The sequence below is a fragment of the Diabrotica undecimpunctata genome, chromosome 6 (genome assembly GCF_040954645.1).
Source record: "Diabrotica undecimpunctata isolate CICGRU chromosome 6, icDiaUnde3, whole genome shotgun sequence".
In the NCBI taxonomy this organism is placed as follows: Eukaryota; Metazoa; Arthropoda; class Insecta; order Coleoptera; family Chrysomelidae; genus Diabrotica; species Diabrotica undecimpunctata.
The window spans coordinates 122419299-122443957 of record NC_092808.1 but is presented as its reverse complement, the minus strand read 5'-3'; the positions used below and the strand labels follow the sequence as shown (position 1 = coordinate 122443957).

The 24659-nt window shown below is 31.5% G+C and overlaps 1 protein-coding gene across 2 annotated transcripts in view; it reads left to right on the top strand.

Annotated features, from left to right (window-relative positions):
* The first annotated feature begins 4481 nt into the window (after positions 1-4481).
* rsh (Rap GTPase activating protein radish) overlaps positions 4482-24659 on the top strand; it is a 294962-nt gene continuing 274784 nt past the window's right edge. For both annotated transcript variants that reach the window (XM_072535263.1, XM_072535262.1), the window contains exon 1: positions 4482-4712. The gene's annotated coding sequence lies outside the window, so the exon portion shown is untranslated. The remainder of the gene's footprint in view (positions 4713-24659) is intronic.

The following is a 24659-nucleotide window of genomic DNA, read 5'->3' as shown; positions in this document are numbered from 1 at the left end:
TTTATGTCTGTTTGATTCCATGCTTTTGTGGTTTTCAGACTCTGAATTTTACTCTACATTAGAAATATTTTTTGTTTGTTCATTGTCCTCTCTTTTATTTATTTCTTTATATGCGTCCTTCCGAATTTGAAATAATGATGTATTTGTTAATTCGAATTGCTGATCATTTGAAAAGCAATATTTAAATCTGTTTAATTTATCTTTACCAATTCTTTCTTAAAGTATAAATATAAATAATATAAATTGTGTTGCTCCTAATATTTCTAATCATAATCTACCATTGTGAAATTTGAACAAAATTAAAAATTTTACACATTTAACATTTTAACAGAAAAAGGAAACAAACCAGTAGCTTTACTGAAAGAAAATAAAAATGTTATTTTTAGACATACATTATAATCAAAAATATATACACTAATTATAATTGATATCCAGTAGAATCTCACTTACTTCAATAAACCGACACATTCAATAATCCGGCACCCTCCACCCGCCCCTACCACGTCACATCAATCAACATACGCCGCGTATACCCTCCACACTACCAAAGAATAAAACCTCAAAACTTGTGAGATGCACGTGTGTACATATTTACCTACTGTTTTACGTGAGAATATTGTAATCAATAATTTTAAGTGAACTTAAATATAATACAAAACTCAAGCTTTGAAAGATAAAATGGGCATTTTAAAAGTTAGGTAATGCAAAAAACATGTCCAAATTTGCAAAAGAATATGCTTCTATACACGATCTTAAGAAAAAAAGACCAAAGATAATGTACCTTGTGAAGACAATGGAATCTGGACCAGAAAAATGTAAAACACCAACTTGAGAGCTGGTGAATGTCCAAAGATGGAAAACGCTCTCTATATGTGGTTCAAGCAACAGCGTTTAAAAAAATTTCTGTATCTTAAAAAATTTTGAAATCAAAAGCAATCCAATATAAAAAGATATACAAATAAAGATGATTTTTGTGACAATGTTGGTGGTTGGATAAATTTAAAAACCGATTTGGTGTTCGTCTATTAACTACATTTGGTAAAAAATGGTCTAGTAACGAATCTGCACTGCAGCCTGCAGCTATTTATCCAGCATTTTAAAGACAAACTAAAAGAACTGGACCTCTTCCTGACCAAAAATATAATGCAGCCCAGAGTAGTCTCTTTTGAAGACCTGCTAAACAAAACATTTATATCCTTTAAAGAAGCTAGCAAACCAGGTGATAAAGTGAGTAAATTAGAATTATATTTTAACGGTTGTTCAATTTTAACTGGAATATCCGAATTGGATTTTTTAGTGATTGGTAAAACTTGACAGTAATCCAGGCTATTCAAATGAACAAGAACTAAGATCGCCAGGAGAGGATAAAACACCAAACGAACTCCTAAAGTACGGAGGATCAGATCTGACCAAACAACTATTAAAACTAATCCAAAAAGTAATAGAACAAAACAGAATTCCTTAAGAATGGAGATCATGCATCCTAATAACTCCCTTTAAAAAGAGAGACAGATCGTACCCGGAAAATTACAGTGGAATTAATTTATTAAACACAACACTAAAATTAATAACCTAAGTAATAAAAAATAAACTAAATGAAATTATAACACAAGCAAATGAACAACAAGGTTCTAGGTAGGAATGATCATGCACCAACGCTATATTAGTAATAAGCAAGTGCAAAAGAAATCATTAACATACAACAATCCAGCATATCTATGTTTCGTGATTCTTAAGAAGGCATTTGACCGGGTCAAATTAAAAAACGTGATCCACTTACTGTTGTGTACCTCTAGTGAGAGATACCTCTAGGTTTAATTTACAACAGCAATTTTACTGAGATGTAAATTGGACCTGGAAGGTCAGATAATAAAACAAGTGACGGAGTTTAAATATCTAGGCATCACACGATACAGCTATGGAAAGCTGGGAACAGAAGTGAAAGATCAAGTAGATAGAGCAAGCAGAGTCGAAGTTTGCCTGAATAAAACAATATGAAGAAAAAAGTTCGGGAAAGAAATGAAAGACAGAATTTATCAGACCAATAATGACATACGCGGTAGAAACAAGACCTGACATAGAGAGGACAAAAGGATGTTAGAAATAGCAAAGATGAAAACACTTGGAAAAATATATGATAAGAAACTATGGGACAGAGCTAGAAGTACAAATATAACACGTAGACGCAAGGTGGATAACATCAAGAACTGGATAAGAAATAGAAAAGTAAAATGGAACAATCATATAGCCGAATGACAACAAATAAAGTGGTAAAGACGGCAAGAGATGATTCCCCAATAGAAAGCCCACGAAAACGATAGAAAGACAACTTACTGGAGGCACATTGAAAAATAGTCAGAGTCATGTCTATATTAAAAGAAGAAGAAGAAAAACTAAGATTAAGTGATATGAATATCCAAACCATTTTATTACCAGGAACCTGGACACCTTTATTGTATGAATCAAAACTTTATCCAAAAAGTAAAGACCTTATACAAAAGCAAATTGCTATCCCATATTATTTTTCAGGATACTGACATAATGCAGAGCCTCAAAAAAATTAATTTGAAGGATGTTGTATTGGATCTGTCTCACTTGACTTAATCCAACTAGAGATATAGTCAACCTATGATAGAGAGGTTTAAAATTTTTTTAGAAATAATATTGGAGTCAAGTGAAGAAGATTTAAATTATTTGTTTGAAGGGACCAAAGACACAGAGCAAATTATGACAGATGAAAAAATATGTAAAGCAGTATGACAAGAAGAAGCAAGCTTGGTAGAAATATTGGAGTAACCAACTACTATAACAGTTAAAGTAAAAGCAGATGCAGCATTTAGTTGTTGTTTTAAGACCTGCATAACTTAGGCTAAAGAAAATTGCTTGTCTGCTAAAGATATTATAATTCTTCAAGATATGTCGCAAATAGTTTTTAAACATGAACTAGTTTTAAATAAAGTAATAAAATATATACTTCTTCTTCTTCCTTTTTATAAGCAATTCTGCTTATTCATTGGAAGATTAACACCTCTATGGAAGGTTGACACTCCACCTTTGGCGCGACTATCCGATACTTCTTCTGCCGGTAATTCTTCTTAGTACTCTCATCTCTGCCGTTTTCAGTAGCCTTTGCATTGTGGCCGTGTCGTCTTGTTTCTGAGGCATATATTGATCTTACACTGGCTTTATAAATTCTTGACTTAATCTTAGTGTTAATGTGTCTGTTTCGCATATAGTGTTATTAAGGCATCCTGTCAGTCTATTTGCTTTTTGTACTTGATTTCTCACTTCTTTGTCTAGGTCTCCATAGACCTGGACAGTGTAATTCCCGGGTATTTTATTTCCATTACTGGTTCAATACTGATGCCATCAATTTTTATTTTACGATATTTTATCTGGTTGGTTCTTTGCTGACTACTTTTGTTTTAATTTTCTTAGATGAGATTGTCATATTTAGTTCTTTTGCTCTTATGTTAAATCTTTGAATCAGTTTTTACAGACTATCTTCACCTTTTTATTTTTATTTTTTTGTTTCCCATTCTGTATCCTCTTCCTTCGTTAACAATTTTGATGATTTCATCCACGATCAAATTAAAGAGCATGGGGCTCAATGAATTCGCCTGTCTTTTTCCGCTGCCTATTTCTATAGGTTCTGTAAGTTGTCCATCTATTCTGACTTCCATTTTGTTGTTTTGGTAGATGTTTTTTTAGTTTTTATAATATTTAGGGAAACTTCTCTATTATACAGCAGATGGATTACATCTTTGAGTCTTACTCTGTCATACGCTTTCTTTAGATCAATCAGACATAGAAATACTGGTCTATTATACTCTAGTGATTTCTCAGTAATTTGCTTTATACCGAATATTGCATCTGTACACTATCTTTCACTACTAAAACCCTGTTGTTCATCTACTAAACTTATTCTCAGATTTATTAGCACTTATAAAATTTTAGTTGTAAGTTTTAGCGTAGTATTTAACAAGTTATTTAAGTATATACGCTGTACGTATTTTCTTTATGAAATGTTTTATTTTATTAACTATGAATTTTTAGATACAATCCAGTAATTCGAACTTTCTAATAATCCGGCACCTTTTTAATAGTGCTGGATTAGTGCGATTCTGCTGTATATATATATATATATATATATATATATATATATATATATATATATATATATATATATATATATATATATATATATATTTAATATATATATATATATATATATATATATATATATATATATATAATATATATATACATATATATTTAATATATTTTTTTAATAATCTAATAAACGGATAAGTAAAACGGTCAAATTAGTACTACACAATAGGAAGTTCCGAAGATCAAACGTGCACCTTTGCATACCTCAGTAGTAATATTTGCGATAACAAAGTTGGCAATCGATGCTGGGGGTGGGGCATATCTCGACGTCCTGTCGCCGCGGCGCTCTGTCAGTGGTTTCGGCGCTTTCGCAGCACGTGCACGTTATTTTACTATTCGCATGCAACTGCTGCATGTTCACGGTGTTTACATGTTGATCACTGACGTTTCGGACAACTTTGAAGGTTTCAGTGAGTTTTATTTTTGCATGATCACAGATATTGTTAATTTTGCTATTTTTGGAAGCGTGTGCCAGTGAACTGTCAAGATTTCTTCCCAGAGCGAAAATGATCCAAAATCACTTCCTGGAACTTCTAAAGGTAGATGAGTCAATTAACACCATATTCAGGTTGAACTAGATATTTTTGTAATATATACAAAATATATTGCGTTATAAATGAATAGTAACATACAAAATTTGTGGTTATGTACAATGAATAAGGGAGAAAAATGTTTTTCCACATTATTTGTTTTTTGGTTTCGCGTTAACGACGGTCTGAAATATTATTTTTTGTATAGTAACACATAGATTTCAATATTTATATATAATAATTGTTAAAAATCAGACGTACGATTTTTTATTAAACTGCTATTATTAACATACCTATATAAAAATGGTGAAAAAATGCAATAATATATATTGGGGATGGTTTAACATGTAAATTTACTTTAATTTCAGAAAACCATTTTTTGTTAGCAACAAGTTGCTAGCGAAATTATATAAACATAATAAAGTTTTCTACTTACCAAAAATATATGAAACAATTGTGTTAGTATATTAATTCTTTATTCACAACAGTAACTAATAAACAATTTTTTAAATACCATAAAAGGATTCTTTAACAATTTTCATAGCTGTGAGTGTTACAAACCGTCAGTTCATCATTAAGACGGGTATTTCTCCTTTGGTGTGTGGTTTGGTTATACGATTTGATGACTTCCTTTACAATGTAGATGATTTTAAAATCATCATTTGACGAATTATTGTTTTGTAAACATATTCGCTATGTGAATTATATCTTTTGTCAAACCTGTCTTAAAATATAAACCTATGTATTGTTCATACAGTTCTTTTACAAGCTTGGCTTTTCACAGACTAAAATTATATCTAACTTATTATTGTGTAAGGTATATTATACATATTTTCTTTTTCTTCTTTTTCTTTTTAGTCTGTATTCGTCCACTGCTGGACATAGGCCTCTTCCATTTGCTTTCATTGATTTCTACTTTTGGCAATTCTTATCCACTGCTTGTCCGCGACTTGTTTGACATCATCTGTCCACCTCTTCTGTGGTCTGCCTACTGATCGCCTGTTCTCTCTTGGTCTCCAGTTTGTTAATCCCTGTGTCTATTTTTTGGGATTATCTCGGGTAACATGTCCGACCCATTGCCATTTGAGCCTTGCTATACGTTCTGCGACATCAGTAATCTTTGTTCTTTCACGAATGTCGATATTTCGAATCCTGTCTCTTAAACTAATCTCTAGCATGACCCCCTCCATCGCTCTTTGGGTTGTACTGAGCTGCTCCAAGGTTTTTTTTTTTTGTAAAAGCCATGGTCTTCAGTCCATATGTAGTTACAGTTAAGATACATTTATCATAAACTCTACGTTTTAGACACATTGCTATATCTTTATTCTTCAAGATAAAGCTTAACTTGGCGAAAGCTACTCAAGACAATTGTTTGCGTCTTTTTATTTCGGCTATTTGATTTTTTTTGCCATTTTATTGGTATGTCCATGATATATATATATATATATATATATATATATATATATATATATATATATATATATATATATATATGTATATATATAGTGGTCTACATTTACAAGAGTGACGTTGTCAATTACAATATTAGTTTGTAAATTACTTATTATGTTTGTTTTCTGAAGGTTCATTTTAACACCTACTTTATTTGACTGCTGATTTAATTCCCTGAGCATTTGCTCCAGTTCCTTAATATCTGTACTAAATAATACTATGTCGTCCGCAAATCTCAAATGAGTCAGACGTACACCATCAATGTTTAGACCTTTTTGCTCCCAGTCGAGCTGTTTGAATACATTTTCCAATGCTAAGGTAAAAAGCTTTGGTAAAACAGTTTCTATTTCACCATTTTATATATATATATATATATATATATATATATATATATATATATATATATATATAGTCCGCCAATTCCAAAACAAATAGACCGCAGAATATGTAAAAACTACCGAGCAATTAATGTATTGCATGTAATATAGAAAAAGATAAATGGTACAATTAGAGACCAACTAAAAATAATATACACCGGGCAAAGTATAGGGGATTACCGGTACGCGGTAGAAAACATACGCGTACGACGAAGAAACACACATACGTTTCCTAGACTTACAACTGGCGTTTGACAAACTAAACAAAGAAACTGAACCAAGATTACAAGACAGTAAAATATCAAATTAAATTAATATTGATAGAAATGATAATTCGACATTCCCAAGCAACAATAGATGCTGGAAGAGAAAGAACAGCAATAATGAAAATTAAAATGGAAAAAGACAAGGAGATGCGCTCTTAACCGTACTATTTATTGTGTCACTCGACAAGATACTAAAAAAGCTGTCAAACGCCAGAACTACAAAGAATAACACAGTACAAATAATAGGATATGCTGGCGATATAATCATAGTGGCAATGGATAAAAGGGCATTAAAATAAACCTTTCAACTAATAGAAAACGAAATCAAACTGAGAGGACTAGAAATAAATGAAAATAAAACAAAATAAATGGCTTAAATCACAGAACTGACAATAAACGCAAATATCTTCGAAGTGGTTGAAACGTTCAAATACTGGTAGTATTAATCAACAGAAGAAATAAAACTAGGATACGAAAAGAAGAATTTAAGCGAAAAATAAACCGTTCTACAGAAATAAAAAAAAATTAAAGTTCACAACATTGTTAATCCGACAATATCCTAAACTAGGGTACTATGCGTCTATTACATTTCGCCATGTTTCTCTGGAAAATAATATGAATTCATCGATAATTCTTTATCCTAGCTCCACCACACTTGCTGGTTTAGCATCACAAATTCTACTTTTCAAGTATCTCCAATAAAAATATTTTTTAGGATTCAAATCGGGTGACAGAGTAGGCCAATTAATAATACCTAATCTACCAATTCACTGTCCGGGAAATATCTCATCTAAATAACGCCGAACATTTACACCAAAATAAGGTGAAGCTCAATCTTGCTGAAACCGTATTTTATTAAAATTGGCGACTTTTTTTTCAAAGCAGGTACAATTTCATTTCTAAGTAGCATTTCATAATAACCACAACATGTTTTTCTTGTAATTTCCTTTTATAAAAAAAACAGCGCAATTACCTCAGTACCCACTATACCCGACCATATATTTAGTTTTTTTAGTCTTTGAGTAAGGTTTTTACGCATCGAGTGTGGATTTACCCAAATATAATATCTTCAATTTTGGCGATTTACATTCCCACATAGGGTAAATATTGCTTTATCGTTAAAACATATCTTGTTAACACACTTATCGTCAGTTACAGTTCATTGTTGCTTCACTAAACTGTAATCTACGATTGTAGTCATCTTTATTTAATTTTGGCAACAACTGGATTTTGTAGAGTTTAAATGAGTTCTTATGTAATACAGACAACGAATGATCTACATCATGTATTTGAGGCTCTGCGTGAGGATGTATGTGGATCTTTAGCTAAACTCTGCATTATTTAGTCTAAAATTTTATTGTAAATTAGAAAAGTTTTTGGTCTAGCTATTCAAAAGCCAGCCTTTGCTCGTCCAGTTTCCTCAAAGCGCTTTACAATTTTTTGTACTGTGTGTCGCCTAATGGCTAGGAGAAGAGTTTGGGAAAGTATCATTAAACAAGTTGGCTACTTCACTATAAGATCTTTTTCTATTACCATATGCCCTCATAATTAAAATAGCAATTCGGACTTTTTTATATATGATAATGTATATATATTGTATATTGTTCTGAAGCTATTTTCTTGTGGCATTTTAAATTAATTAATATTTAAATGGGAATAAGCCACAATTAAAGGTTAAAATACATTTATTGACGTAGTATAAACTACGAAGTGAACATCATTCATGTTTTTTAAATAACAAACATATAAAACAGAATTTGGTGTTTATTGAAGGTAAACTAAATGCACGACCAAATACTTACCATTTCAGGATAGTATTATGAGGTTTTTTCCTGGTTTTTCCCTCATAATTTACTATGGAATCAGGAGAATTTTACTGTCATCATGACAGATATTTGTCTTTTTAAAGACGAATTACATTCTATGATCTTTTCTGATGGATATTCTCAAGTTAAAGTTGATTTCATGTAATCGAATGAACATCTTAGAAGTAAAGTCTTCCCAGGAGCGCAACTCAACAATATTGGCAATATCATTTTAAAGTCTTCTACTTTAAAATGTATAATGTATGTCTGAATTGTCAATATAAATGAGTCAGATAAAACTAAATTATTAGAAGAATTTTTCACTAAATAACAAAAAAAAAAAATTGTTTAATTTACTAATGTTTGTATTTTGAGAACGATTTCCGAAGTGGAAATTGAAACGTCAATAAATGTATTTTAACCTTTAATTGTGGCTTATTCCCATTTAAATATTAATTAATATTATGTAATTCCAGTTATGAAGTAATTCCTAATAATGTTGGTATTAGTTAATTAAGATGTGGACTTAAAATGTGTTTGGTCGGCAATTTCTGCAACTACAAGATTTTCTTTTTTTGTTATTTTTTTCTTTACCTTAGTAAAAATACGTATTATAACCGCTGATATTCAATACTGCAGATAATGTTCCAAAATTTTTAGAATGCATGGGTTAAAAAACTGAATTACATTGAGAATGAATAAATAATTCCAGATATACCAATGACAGTACAGTTTTTACCACATTACGCAAAAACTAATACGCAACGGTGTCGCCTGAACTAATTCCAACTTAGTAAAAAAACATATTCAAAATTTTGTTTTAAGATTGATCTTCTTCTTTAAGTTCCATCTTCTATCGAAGATTGGAAATTGTCATTTCTATGTGGACCCTATTGATTGCAGCTCTAAGTAGTTCTGCATTCAAAAGATTCCCTCAATTTTTTAGCCACTATATTCTTCGTCTTCTCACATTTCGTTTTCCTCGTATTTTTCCATGCATAATAAGTTGCAATATTGAGTATTTTTGACATAAACTTTGAATATGACATAAACTAAAACAGTGACCAACACATACGATCGCAGGCCTATATCAGTTAGAACAAGTCCAGGAAGATATCTACCTAGGCCAAATTCTAAAACTTGACAAATAGAGCCAAAGTGCGGAAATCACAAAAAGAGCAAGATTCGCACGGACAGGTTTTAGACAGTTGGATACTTAAAAAACGCAAAATACCTCAATACTTGAGGAGTAGAGTGTTCAACCAGTGCATCCTTCCTATCATGACATATGGAATCACAACGGAGCATATCAACATATGAGGAGTAGAGTGTTCAACCAGTGCATCCTTCCTATCATGACATATGGAAACACAACGGAACATATCAACATATCACAACGGAAAATGTAATAGAAAAAACAATTCTGGTATGACTGTCAGATAAAAAGAGGACCGACAGGAACGACTGAGTAAGATCAAAAACAAAACTTAAGGAAATCACAACAAAAATTTGCCAAACTCAAATGGAGCATCGCAGGTCACATTGCCAGACAAAAAGACCAATGTTAGAACGCCACAATACAACATTGCAGACCTTATAAAAGTAGAGGACCAAGAGAAAGACCACATATGAGATGGGTAGACGACATAAAGAGAATTACCGGAACAAATTGGAAGTATGTTGCTCAGGATACAGATCGATGGAAGGAGCTGGGAGAGGCCTATGTTTAAAAATGGATGATAGAAGGCTAAGAAGAAGAAGAAGTTGTTTTTTAAGTCTTATTTACAAAAGCACAAGGGAATCTTCTTCTTTAAGTGCCATCTCCGCGACGGAGGTTGGCAATCATTATGGCTATTTTGATCTTAGATGCTGCTGCTCTGAATAGTTCAATTGATGTGCATCCGTACCATTCCCTCAAGTTACGCAACCATGAAATTCTTCTTTTTCCTACACTTCCTTTGCCTTGGATTTTCCCTTGTATAATCAATTGAAGTAGGTTGTATCTCTCATTATGCATAACATGCCCCAGGTATTGCAGCTTTCGTGTCTTGATGGTTTCCAATACTTCCATTCCTTTGTTGATTCTTCTCATGACTTCGTTGTTTGTTACATGCTCAGTCCATGATATCTTCAGGATTCTTCTATACACCCACATTTCAAATGCTTTCAACTTTTTAGCAGTCGACAAGGAAATCCATATAATTAATTTATAAAACATATTAACAATAATGACCACACTTATAGTACTCAACAAAACTAAAAATTTATATCTATCTGGATATTATACTAATATACTAAACTCCCAATATTAGTTTCATTGTTTCATTTGAATATTTTTGGCGTTAGAAATATTATTTTAAATTGCGAGTATGAATTTATCCCAGATTTTTACACCAAAAAAATGTTCTGTTAGTTCATATTTGTACGTAACTAGAATATGGAGTATTTAATAGACAACTTATGTCGCGTGTATTTAAAACGACGAACAATTTACATTTAAATGTCGCCAACTGTGTTAGAAAGCAAGTCAGCATAATTTTATATATTAAAAGAGTGAATTCAGCATACTTTTTATTTAAAATTTACCTTTATAATGCAGTTTTGAGTTGAGTTAAGTAGGTGCATACTCTACAAATTTTAATTAATTTTCTTATTCACACCCAAGTTCAAATCCTGGTATGTTTCAGCCTACAAACATAATAGTTATAGTTTGTTTCAAGAAAAATGGTTGAGTGCTTAATGTTTACCTGAGTTGATCCTATTGTGTATACAAGAGTCTCTCAATAAACTACCGAAGTACACAGGGTCGCACTTCAGAAAGTTTGTTATTTAATATAATTCATTGGTAGCTGTGTAATACACGATTATAAAAATTTATTAAATTATTTCATATGATATTTTCAGGTTGTTCAAGTAAATATACTTGATAATTGAAGAATTTTTAACGTGAAGAAAGTAGTTTTTTAGTTCTACGTGAATAATTGTAGTATATGGATCTAAATTCAGAAAGGTACTTTCCTTCACACTTTTTACAGGCTTAGGACTGTCAGCAAAAAACTGGCGTGTTTAAAAGTTTTTGCTCTTCCTAATCGGATATCCTTAAAAATGTACAGTAATAATAGTTCTATTTACAGTATATACATACAAACGAATACATATTGTACAAAAAATAGATGAATTGAAAAAAAAAATATAAAAAAATATATACAAGTTAATATTTACAAAAAAAAATACCCAAAATAACCAAAATATATTTATGAATTCCCAAATACCTAATTCTGTTTCGCTGTCGCTATCCTCTTCAAGATTAATAACAAATGGTTTAGTTATGCGATTTAAAGTAACATATGAATTTTCTACGTTCATTACATGGCGTACTGAACTTTTCCACTTTCTGGGGAGATATAATTAACACATTTCCTTATTAATTCGACTACACTACCATTTAAATTCGGAGAAACATTTTGTGACCTAACATTTGACTTTAGTTGGTGTCACATATGCTCTATGGGATTAAATAAACAATAGTAGGGCGAAAGCTGTAACACTGTATGTCCCATGTCCTCGGCCAATGCGTCACAAACATATACTTGTTTAATAGAAAATGATTTTAACACTTCTAACAGTTCATTTTTTAAATAACTGTCTTCAAAATATATATCGTTTTCTAACAGGTAGTTTTGAATTTCAATTTTCGTGTTATTTGCACTTGGAGACTTATGTAATTGACGACTGTGGTAACTTGCATTGTCCATTACTATCACACTATTTTGAGGAAGGTTAGGTATAAGACAATTCTTAAACCATTGCTCAAAAAGTTCTGCCGTTGTATCCTCATGGTAGTCCACGCAGGAGTCTTTAATGTTCTTTGCAGAAAGCCATAAGGCATTTGGGACCCAACCATTTTCTGATCCTGCATGTAAAATTGTTATTCTTTTCCCTTTGTTTGATGGAGCTTTTGTTTGACACCTGTTGAATGAATCGGACCATCCTTTGGATGGGGTTTCATGAGTGTCAAACCATATCTCGTCCAGATAAATTATTGGTCGATCTTCCGTACCGTACTTTATTATGGAAGTTATATATTCAGTACGCCACTTTTGTAAACGATGGGACTCCATAAGCACTTGCCTTTTGTCAATTGTACGATATCTGAAGCCCGTTTTGAACAAAATCCTCCAAAGACTAATGCGGCTACAGTTTATTTGTGTATCATAATTAGTAAGCCGTTGTTTTAAAGCATCTAATGTAGGTATCCGTTGCTCTTCGTACATTGTGTAAATTTTTCGTCTTATTAAGTCCTTATCACTTTCGTCAATACATTTGGTAGAAGCGGCATCCTTACGCTTCCTTCTTGACTTAGTGGGATTTGATGTTATTCTTTTCACTGTGGTTAGAGGTATTTTTGTTAAATCAGATATTTCACTGGCAGCAGTATTAGCAGTAAGTCCTCTTGTAAGTAAAGAACTATATATTGTTTTTACGATTTCTCTAGCGTCAGCAGATAAATGCTTTTTCTTTGCTGGAACACTGGAAGAAATACCATCAATGTTTTTCCACGGACGCCACATAATGCTGTTTTATAGGTATAAATGGGTATAACACTGGTAACACTTGTAACACTTTCAACTAAATGAAACAAAATGTATATTCAAAAATTTCTCATCGGTTTTATATACTTTTACAAATTATACAGAATAGATGAAACCTGTATAATTATTTTAGGAAATACTTAACGACCAACAAATTTATTGTGGTCATTAAAAGATCAACCATTGATAGTGAAACTTACTGTTAAAATGTTTACAACTTTATGAAATAAAATGTATTCTAATCGTTTTTATAATTTTATACGATTTTTCAATAGTTTTTATATTACCAGGAACTTATTATACAAACAAGATAACGACACTCCACAGTAGCTTCAATTTTACCTGAATACCTACCTGCTCAACTAATGTTGACTAAGCTGGGGTACTTGCGATCGGGTTTTATTGCAATCATTAAGCATTCAACCATTTTTCGTGAAATAAACTATACAATTGTGTACTTAGAAAACAGACCACTTTGAAAACGTTTAATAAGTTTTTTTCATATCAGTCCGTAATACATATGTTTTCATACACTGTTAAAACCAGAATACCTATTTAAGTTTTGTTTTATAATAAGCAGGTTCCGGTGGTAAACTGTGGGTATAACTTTTACTGTAATATTTTAGCACCATATTCTTTCGATTAAAATAATATTCAGTTTGTGGATAAGAAATAAACAATATGTTTCGAACGTTAAAGTTCAGACATTCGTCAAGTCTATATATTCCGAAACGCAACGCTATTTGTTTATGGATACTTTAAAATGTCTTTTGCAATATAAAATCAAAACGAAATTGCACATTTTTAAACTACTTCACTTAAGCTCTTATCTCTAATTTTTTGTTTTTATGAATGGGCTTAAAAAACGTTAAAATCAGCTTTTTTAATTGTTTAATTGCACTTTTGGTTTAAAGTAAGTATCTTTGGAAAAAATATAAGGACAACTTTCGTCTTAGAATAACTGAAATTATTTAAAAAACATTCTGTGACTGAGATGAATAAGCAAATAAGTCAAATTATCCGAATTTTTTTTGATAAAAATGTGTAGGTGATTTGTAATACTATCATCGGATCTAAGCACTTTAGTCTACTATACATTTTTACAGCTGTTATTGCGAAATGTGTATAATAACCATACTGAGAAAATACCGACTTAAGTTTGTGAATAAACACTTAAGTCGACTTATGTGAAGAGAGCCAGTTGGAACTAGTTGTCTCTTGTCGTCTCGTCGGTGACTTATGTTACTAGGCGAGTATGAAACGTTACATGCAGAAAAGAATTTAACCTAAAACAGTTCAGTTTGGTCTAATATTGCGACCAACACGTGTCCAGAAGTTTTTTGTTTAAAGTATCTGTTGTTTAAAGCGATGGAACAGAGAAAGAATCTGCAGCAATAGAAAAGGGAAATCATATGATCTCTGCTGAACAGGCATATCAGAATAAAAAACAAGACAAGCTTTTAGCTCAAAAGACCAAAGAAATGAAATGTTTTACTTTTGACCTCCAGCAATGTCTATCAACCCCTTTATTGAAGTCTTCAGTTGCTTTTTACAAACGGCAGCTATGGACATTCAACCTCACTGTAATGGTGAAAATGGAAAATCAAAACATTTTATGTGGCACGAATGTACTGCAAAACGAGAGACCAATGAGGTTGGATATTATTGTATAAAGTATTTCTGGAATTTGCTCCTGAAGTTACCCATGTTGTGCTGTATTCAGATACATGTGGAGGGCAAAATAAAAATTCACATATTTCATCCATGATTATGGCAATATTACAGAGGTCAAATGTAAACGTGCAAGTAGTGGATCATAAGTTTATGATACCTGGGCATACCTACATGGAGGTAGATGTAGCATACTCTATGATCGAGAAAAAAAAAGAAATGATCGCATATAGAAATTCTTCTTCCTTATGATTGGTACCAGCTAGTCAAATCAACAAGTTCAAAATTTGAAGTAGTAGATTTTTTTGATTTTGCTTCTCTATTAAAGGGGCCATTAGTGTCTGAAAAAAAAGGATCAAAGAGAACATTGTCGCTGTCATGACGTGCAATGGCTAAATTTTAGAAAAGGGGATAATGGGAAAATATTTTTTTTAAAATCCTTAAATGCAAAGGAGCCATTTAAGAAAATTTATTTTATTAGACGAAATAGGTTGAGAAATTTAGTTTCCCCGTTGAAATATAAGGCATATGTGCCAATAAATAAAGAAAAAAAAAGAATGATCTTCTTGATTTGCTTCCCTTAATCCCTACAACTTTTCATAGGTTCTATGAAAATCTTCCATCGAGCGAATGTTTAAGAGATTCATTCTTTTTATTAGATTTATTTTTTTATCAAACTTCCTTTTTTTATAACAAATAAACAAGTACTTTGTTTAATAATATTATTTTCATAACCCTTTTCTGTAAGTGCAATAACACATAAGTCATGGACACACTTAGGATCAAATGACATAAGTCACGAATTTCATTTTTGACATATTTTTTATTTCATTGGTGGTAAAAAATTTACCACCATTGGTGGTAAAGACATTTACATAGATAATTATAAAAACAACAATTAAAACCAAATAACCGGATTTAGAGGTACCCGGCGAACTTTAAATCTAACTAAATCTACTAAATCGCTTCTACTGCAAAACTAGGCAAAATGACTTATGTGTTTTCTCACCACGGTCAAAGAATTATTTTGGAGCAAAAAAATATTTTTTTATAATTTGTTTAAAAATTTTTAATATATAATTTTAATTTTTAAATAAATAAATAATAATAAATAAAAAATAGTTTGTTATGGAAAAAAATTTATTGAATAAGTATATAATAATCATAAATATTTATGTTTACAGTAAAAATTACTTCAAATATTACAAAAAAATAAAAATAAAAAAAATTGATTAAACAAATTATATGGTTTATTTAAGAATTTAAATAATATATACTCATAATGTACGCAAAAAGTACATACAAATTAAAAAAAAGAAACATCAAAATTGATAAACAAGACTCAAAGATACAGTTAACAGCTCCTTCCCCCTCCACTTCTCCCACAAATTTCGAAACCACATTTTCCGAAACGTTATTCAAATCTCCAATCATGTAACCAAGTATCAAATTTGATCAATTGTTAACAAGCAACAGGTTTCCGAAACGAAAATTATGGTAAAATTACGTGATCACCGATTATAGATTATTTGACATACGATTTTACATGGAAACAGTAGAATCGATTGTAATCGTTTATTTCTGTACGAATTGTTCTTTATCTTGCTCTAAATTAAGAAAGTAATGTTGCTGTTTCACTTTACCATCATTCCTGTTTATATGTAATCTGCATTCTAAAAATCAACAAACAAACATAACCTAACTATAATTTTGTGTCGTTCGTTAATGTTTACCAATTTGTCATTTATCATCTTTAATTCTTAAAATGAACCTTTGTAACAATATTTTTGCGTTCTTTCTAAACAACAGCTTTTTATAAAACACCTTAGATTTATGTATCTTACAACGTAACCAAAGATTTTATTTTATTTACTTACAACCATTGGTACATAACCAAAGATTATAAGATTAATCGTCCAAAAATCTCAGATTACCTGACAAGCTAGTATGACAGAAGTTTGACATAGATAAAACGATAATTATCGTTTCGGAAACCCAAAATACTTCTGACAGGCTGTTAATCATCGATTATTTGCTTGTTAGATTAGTTAATGTGTGTTATGTGATTGAAGTTTGATCGATGTTTCTGCAATTCAAAATGCATTTAATCGACTGTTAACAGTAGATTACCTAATTTTGATAATGATCAGCCTTTCGGAAACCGGCTGTTAGAATCCTTGTAAACGATTTCATATCTTTTTCGAATGTTGCAAGTGTAAATTACGTCCTATCAAATGACGGTAATAAGATCTCTTAATTACTATAAAAAATCTAATATCAATTAAAAAAGAAACTACTTTCGTCCTAAATTGTCCTAGGACAACAACTGTTATTTTTTAATTTGTGAAAAAATGCAGGTTTTCTAAATATGAAAAAATAATTGTCTTACAGGTAACGGCTAAAAAGTTATTCGAATTGTTTACAACACGTTTTGCCAACATGTTTTTGCAAAATTGTTTTGTACTATTTAAAATTGTTTTTCTTCATCTTTTTTAAATGATATTAATTAAATAAATCTTCTTCCAGAATCTGCCCGTATAATTACTTTAACTACACAACTTTCTGATGTATTATGGAGGGTTATTTCCCTCCATTTTTTCGGTCCCTTGCTTTCTCCTTCCAATTTCTCACGCCTATTCCAGACAAGTCTTGCTTTACTACTTCCAAACATTTAATTATCTTCTTAATTATCGTCTTAATTCCTCCGAAGATTTTTCTGTGTAGCTTGCTTTACCAGATCTCTACTCTCTTTTCTTTCTGCTGGTTCATAATCCACGTTTCACTGGCATACATCACCGTGGGTCTGATTACTGTCTCGTAGACTCACAGTTTAGCTGCTCTTGAAACATTTTTTGCTTTCAATAATGAATTTAGTGACCCTATCGCTCTGATTCCCTTCATTAATCTTTTGTCTATCTCTTTTTCTTCTTTTGCCGTGTTCGTTATGGTTACTCCTAAGTATTCAAATTCTGATACTTTTTCAAAACTATGGACAATCTCTAATTCTTTTATTTTGATATATTTGTTATTATTTGTTATATCTCTTTTCATTTCCATATATTGCGTTTTTGTTTGGTATATTATTAATTATCTGTATCTTTTCGCATTATCTTCAAATTTCTGGAAAACCTTTTCTAAATGTTTTTTTGTTCTCCTCGCTAGTATCACCACATCATCCGCGTACGCACTGTTCCCTGCTATTGAAAATAGTCCTGTTTGTTCTTATATTCGATCTTTTTACGATTTCTTCTAATACTAGATTGAATAGATTTGTTGATAGCGGATCCATTTGATTTCAAAACTCTATTCACTATGAACTATCTTGAAAAGCTTTCTTCCATTGTTAGCATATTTATCGTGTTCCTAAGCGCAATTTTCACTAGCCTTATAAGCTTTTCTGGTATTTCTAATTTTCTCACCACCTCATATAGCATCGTTCAATTTAGAGAGTCATAAATGCTTGTTTAAAATCGATAAATAGCATATGTAATTTTAAGTTTTGGTCTTAACTATTATTTTGTAATGATTTTAACATACTTATTTGATCAGTTGTTGTTCTTCCTGGTCTAACCTCCATGGTATTCTCCAATCACTTCGTTATATTTTGTTAATCTTTTTCTAATAATTTTTGCAAGTATTTTATAGACTACTTCTATTAGTGCTATAACTCTAACCTAATATAGTTTTTCTCACTTATATTCTTATTTTAAGATAAACTTATTTTAAGATAAACAAATTAAATTTTTATACTATTTAAATTATCGGTTTGAAATTTTATTTATATTTTAACACTAGAAGCACCAGCATTTGTGCATACCTAGAAGCACCACCGGCTGTCAAAATGACGGAGTAGCAAAATTTTTCAATTTTGCTTGTACATGACCCACACACAATTTTTTTACATATATGACAAATTTCAAATGTTTTATTTTTGTTGCAATTCCCTGTTTGACACTGCTTACGTTTATTATTTGGTGGTTTTTTTGTACTTCTTGGATTTGTATCCGTTGATGTTGTCCTGCCCTTAGTCATGTGATCTTCTCGCAATTCTTCTGCAAACTGAAGTAGGAAATCCTGCCAAGATATTTGACTGCCCTTAACTTTCTTATACAGAACCCAAGTATTTGTTCCTGTCATATCTAAAATATTAAAAAAAACTTGCAACGGCCATCTTCTTGAAGCAGATTTGGTTGAATACAGTCTAGCCATGTGATCTACAACGTCTACTTCGTATTTTGTCTGGTTGTAGAAGATGATGGTTTCCGGTTTTTTCTTTTTATCTGTGCCCATTTTAATATCATTCGAGTGTAAAAACTCAGCACTAGAACATTTTTGTTGACTTTTCCCTGGTACGCCGTTAACGTCAAGTCTTCGTGTTTGAAAATTTTTGTTTTGTACAATTCCATCTTTTCATTTTTTACTGACGGTGGAATATCCTTTCTTGTTCGGTTGATTGTTCCAAAAATGCTGGTAGCCTTCTTTCGTAATTCTTTTGCCAACTTTATGGACGTAAAGAAATTATCCGTCGTGACATTTCTTTCTTTATTTATAAATGGTTCCATTAGACGGCTACCAACATGTTCCCTCAGAAGTTGATTGGCTGGTCGTGGTTCATCTTTCTCTAGGTAAGGAAATCCGTTCAACAAATATTTGGACTTGACATCAGCTGCAAGTCAGAATTTAATTCCAAACTTATCGGGTTTATTCGCCATGTACTGGGTAAAGCGGCATCTTGCCTTCGTGGAAAAAAGCTGTTTGTTCGTCGATAGTTATATTTTCGCCAGGTGTATAACATAATATACAATTCTCTATAAATGGGTTCCATATTCCCAACGCAAGTGCAAATTTATCTGTTGATAATCGCTTAGACCTGGTATTTCTCATATCAAAACGGATAAAACTCATTATTTGTGTAAATTTGTTTCTAGACATCTCTTGAAAAAATTTTGGACCCCATGTACCAGACCACAGCATCTTTATGCTAACATAACAAGCTCCCCTAGCATACAGTAAGGATATAAATGCTTCAATTTCTTCAATAGAAATTTGCCAATTTTCATCTATGAGTTTTTTTCTACCTTCAGCAACAGTACATGATTTTATGTTACGGAGTATGCATTCATCTATCAACAGCCGTCATGCACTAGCTGCAGAATCTCTAATAATGCTTCTCTTAGCATGAGGGGTTGGTCCAGCAGCTTCCTTTAGAACATTTTGACTGGTACGCCTTTCTAAAATGAACGAGATAAATTAGTATGCAGGTATATACTCATTTTAGTACTGTATTAGGCACATACTCGTCAACTTCATTATCGGATACATCTTCATCAGATAACTCTGCTACAGATTCATCTTTTGACAAATTCTGTAGACACTCTAATAGCTCCTGCTGAGTCAAATATCTTCGAGACATGATAACAGCAGAAATAATAAAAATCACAATGTAAAATTAATCAAAATACAGATTGAACATGCAATTGCAAAGAGTATACTCAAACTACATAATAACAAATATTTTCGACGTATTTTATACATAAAATAAGTAAAAAGTTCCCAGAAAAGTAGAACAAAAATTAGACTACCTCGTCATTAGGACCGCATTTTCTAGGTAGACATCAACATAAACATATTCAAAATGTAATTATACCAAGTACCTGTAAAAGAGAAATTATAATCCCCAAGTAAATAATAAAGTCCCAAATCATAAATTTTGTAAAATAAATATGAATGAGTAATACTCTAGACTAATGAGGGTCGAAAATAGAAAGCAGTCAAAATGACTGCTATATGGTAGTTCTAGGTATACGTTACCATATCTTAAAAAGTAATTACGCTAAGTACCTGTAAAAGGGGAAATTATAATCTTTAAATAGATCTAGGAAAAGTCATAAATTATCAAGTTTCTAAAACATTTATGAATAGGTAATACAGAGTGTCAAAAATGAAAAGCAGTCAAAATGACCGCTCTGATGCTTCTAGTGTTAAGCAACACAAGACCCAACATTCTGTGTCATATAAAGGTTATAAGTTTATTTTTAAAAAGTGAATTCCATTTATAAAAAACCAAAATTTTTTACTTATTTTGCAACTTTCTAAGGAACAGATAAGAATAGAAACATTTAAAAATGCTATTTTGAAGGTTTTTGTACGACTTATAAGTTTATTACTCTCAAATTTGTTTCAAATGCTTTACGTGTTGCTGATAGACGAAAAAAGTCATAATTTTCCGTTTTTGACATTAATTTGTTAATAAAGTCCAAAAAATCGACTGTAGAAACATATAGGTTTTGTTACAGACGTCCATAATACTCAAAACAACCGGCCGGTTTAATGTCACAAACAGTGTACTTTTTTTGTTTATTTTCCTGACCTATAGAGGCGACTGTCTAAATCAAAACGTACTTCTTAATAGGTCCTTTTTTACAGTATCTATTTCAGATACTACCCATCAAGAGAACTAACTCGTAACTTTATAATTAATCTGTTTACCGACACGTAACTTCAACAATGTTTTCTTCAATGTAACATCTTTTAATTAAGGGTTTGCCGCCGCGTCTGTCTCTATCGCTGCATTTATTTTGTTTTTTCTTGGCTAGGAAAAGCCAATGCCACGTTCCAGGTGACACGTTTAATCAAAGGTAAAATTCTGACCTCGAACATACGAGTATAGGAGGACAACCAGCCACCCTGTTCGGCTCGCCTGATCTAATCGATAAAGACAATAAAAGAGGTTTTTAATAATGGCATCGTTTATATTGAGCCAATGAATAAACATGTGTTATATAATTGTCATATTTTATCTAGTGGTTTAATCTAAGGTTATCTAAAAGATTGGTTTATGATTAAATATGAATGAACTGTTTCTTCCGTAATAGCATGCATTTTTATATTACAACTACTTTAAAATAAATAATTTAAACTAAAATAAATTATTATTAAAATGTGAAAGATATTCTCACCTGTCTTCTCGAAAATTATTACCCGTTTCGTAGTATTATATATTATAACTTATTTGCAGCTGATTCTCAGTTTATCTCTTGTGGTTTACCTTAAGAACTTAAATAATACATTTCTTCGGATCTATTACTTTTCCCCGTTACCTGTATATTTTCATTATTAAATAATTTCGTGTTGTCTACTCTAAAATTATCAGAAAAAAAATCGTAAATTTTGATATAGTCGTTTCTTTCATCTTAAGATATTTAGACAGTATAATAATTGTAAGAAATATCATCATTGTTATCATCAATGATGCTTCAGCCCTAGTTTAGCCTTGACCTTCCCCAGGCTATATCTCTAGAATTTTCCATTCATCGCCAACCGTTGCCAATTTACTGTGCAGATCTTTTTCTCGTCCTCGTCCACACCATCCCTCCATCTCAGTTTTGGTTTACCTCTATTCCTATTTCCTACGGGAGCCGCTAATAAGGTTTATCCGGGTCGGATAATTTTCATTTGCTCTTGACACATGTTTAGCCCATCTAAGCTTACCTATTTTCATTAATATATATCACCTACTATATACCATTCTCACAAAATACGGGCATTATTCTGCGATTCGCGACGAATTGCATCTGTTTTGGAGATGGACTATGTTTCTGACTTATACCAGCACTGGTACTAAGTGTGTTCGATGAATTGTTAGTTTAGTTGTTGGTTTAAATTTGTATTTTTTAGCTGCTTATTAAGTCCAAAATAATATTTTTTTGCTGTCAGTATCTTCCGTTTTACTTCTTCAGATGTGTCATTATTGCTAGTTATGAGAGAACCCAGATAGGTTAACTTATTTACTACCTCAAAATTATAGTAGTCTATGCTATAGTTTTGTTCAGCATTTCTAGCTCTATCTCTGATATTTGGCATCGACGCCAAGATTTTGGTTTTTTTCTCGTTTATTTTAAAGCCCATATTTTGTGCGCCCTTCAAGTAGTTAGAAACCATCTCTTTGTGATAACCAGTCTTCGTGTGGTGCATGCGATCAAATCCAAATCGTCAGCGTAAGCTATAATCGGCGTTGGCTTATTAAAGATTGTTTCCTTGTTGTGTAACTCGGCATCTCTTACAGTCTTCTTTAATGCTGCATTAAAGAGAAGACACATCAGCGTATCCCCCTGCGGTTGTTTCCGCATACGTTCCAAAGGCTTCTGACAGATCCCTTGTATTTGCACTCTAATTTTTTTTAGTCATGTATGTTTTTATAAGTCTTAATAATTTATGGGAATCTTAAGTTCATTCATGGCTTCATATGATTAACATCTTGGGAAGCTATCATACGCTGACTTAAAGTCCACAAAGAGATGAAACGCAGCAATAATCAATTAAATTCATTAGTTTTTTCTAAGATTTGACGTAACGCAAAAATCTGATCAATTATTGACCTTCGTGGCCTAAAACCGCTCTGATATTCACCAAGCAGTTCTTCCAAGTTCTTAAGCAGTACTTAGAAGGCTGTGCAGAGTGATGGAGAATATTTTGTATATTGTGTTTAGAAGAGTTATACCCATATAATTTTAAGATTCCAACAAATCTCTCGTTTTGCGCAATGGCCATATGGCTTCAGTGCACCATTCTTCTGGATTTTTTTCTTTTTCCAGACTTTAACTATTATGCTGTGAATTTGCTGTTACTTCCATTTTTCATTAGCTCCTGCAGGGATACAGTCCACTCCTGTGGACTTGTTATTTTAATTAAAAATATTTTAAAAGGAGATTTTACGTGGCTGTTATTTTTTGTTTTTTTGGGTGACGCATCATTTTCCACTTTGGTATCAAGTAGTTCTTTGAAGTGCTTAACCCATCTGCTTTGTACTGCGTCACTGGTACTAACTATATGTCCATTTTTGTCCCGACATATCGTCAGTCGTTGTTTGAATTCTCTTCTTGTCTTATTTAGGATATTATAGAATTTTCTAGTTTCATTTTTTCCATTTAGTAATTGAACCTCTTGCATAATCTGGTTTTACAAGGTCCGCTTTTTTCTTCGATGCACGTGTTTTTCCTTCTTCCTGAGTTCTTTGTACGTTTACTTCTTATCCCTTGTTCTTCTGTGTTGCATAATTTTAAATGCATAATTTTTTATTTTGTTGGTATCTTCACATTCATTATCGAACCAACCGTTGCGTGGAGTGGGTTTTCTGGCCCTTGGAGGTTCTGTAAGGACAACAAGGCACTTAAAAGAGAAGAATATTTTCTTAGATATTTTAAATCTTCAGTATAAACGTTCTGAGTTAATCACAGTTTCTCTTTTATGCTATTATAAATAAATAAATAAACCTTTGTAGTATTTGATCTATCTTGCTATGCTGTAATATTTTAAATATTTTATTTTACCCCAAAACTAACTAAATAAAAAAAAACAATTAAGGGCTTAGTCGCGTCCGAGGATCTCATTTACAGTTAATTAAATAAATTCTCCAAATTTTTAAGTCCTGTCTTAAATAAATCTTGCAAATAGCTTATGATCATTAATCTTTGTTTGTGAAGAGATTAAGGAAGACAAAATTATTTGTCCCAAGTTGATCATTGGAGATTATCGTCGTATTTCATAATTAGTAGATTTGCATTGAACGGAATATACACTACAATTACGGGAACAAGAAAGTAACTACTAGTTTAACAAATATTTGTGTTAAATTCATTTACATTATAATTAATACCTAAATATTTAAAATATCTAATGTCATTGGTTGAATTATTAATATAATTATTAACAATAACAATGTTTCAATGTCTAATTTTTTGGGAGATCTAGAGGATACTTCATTTGCCGTTTTAATTGTGCACATTAATTAAAC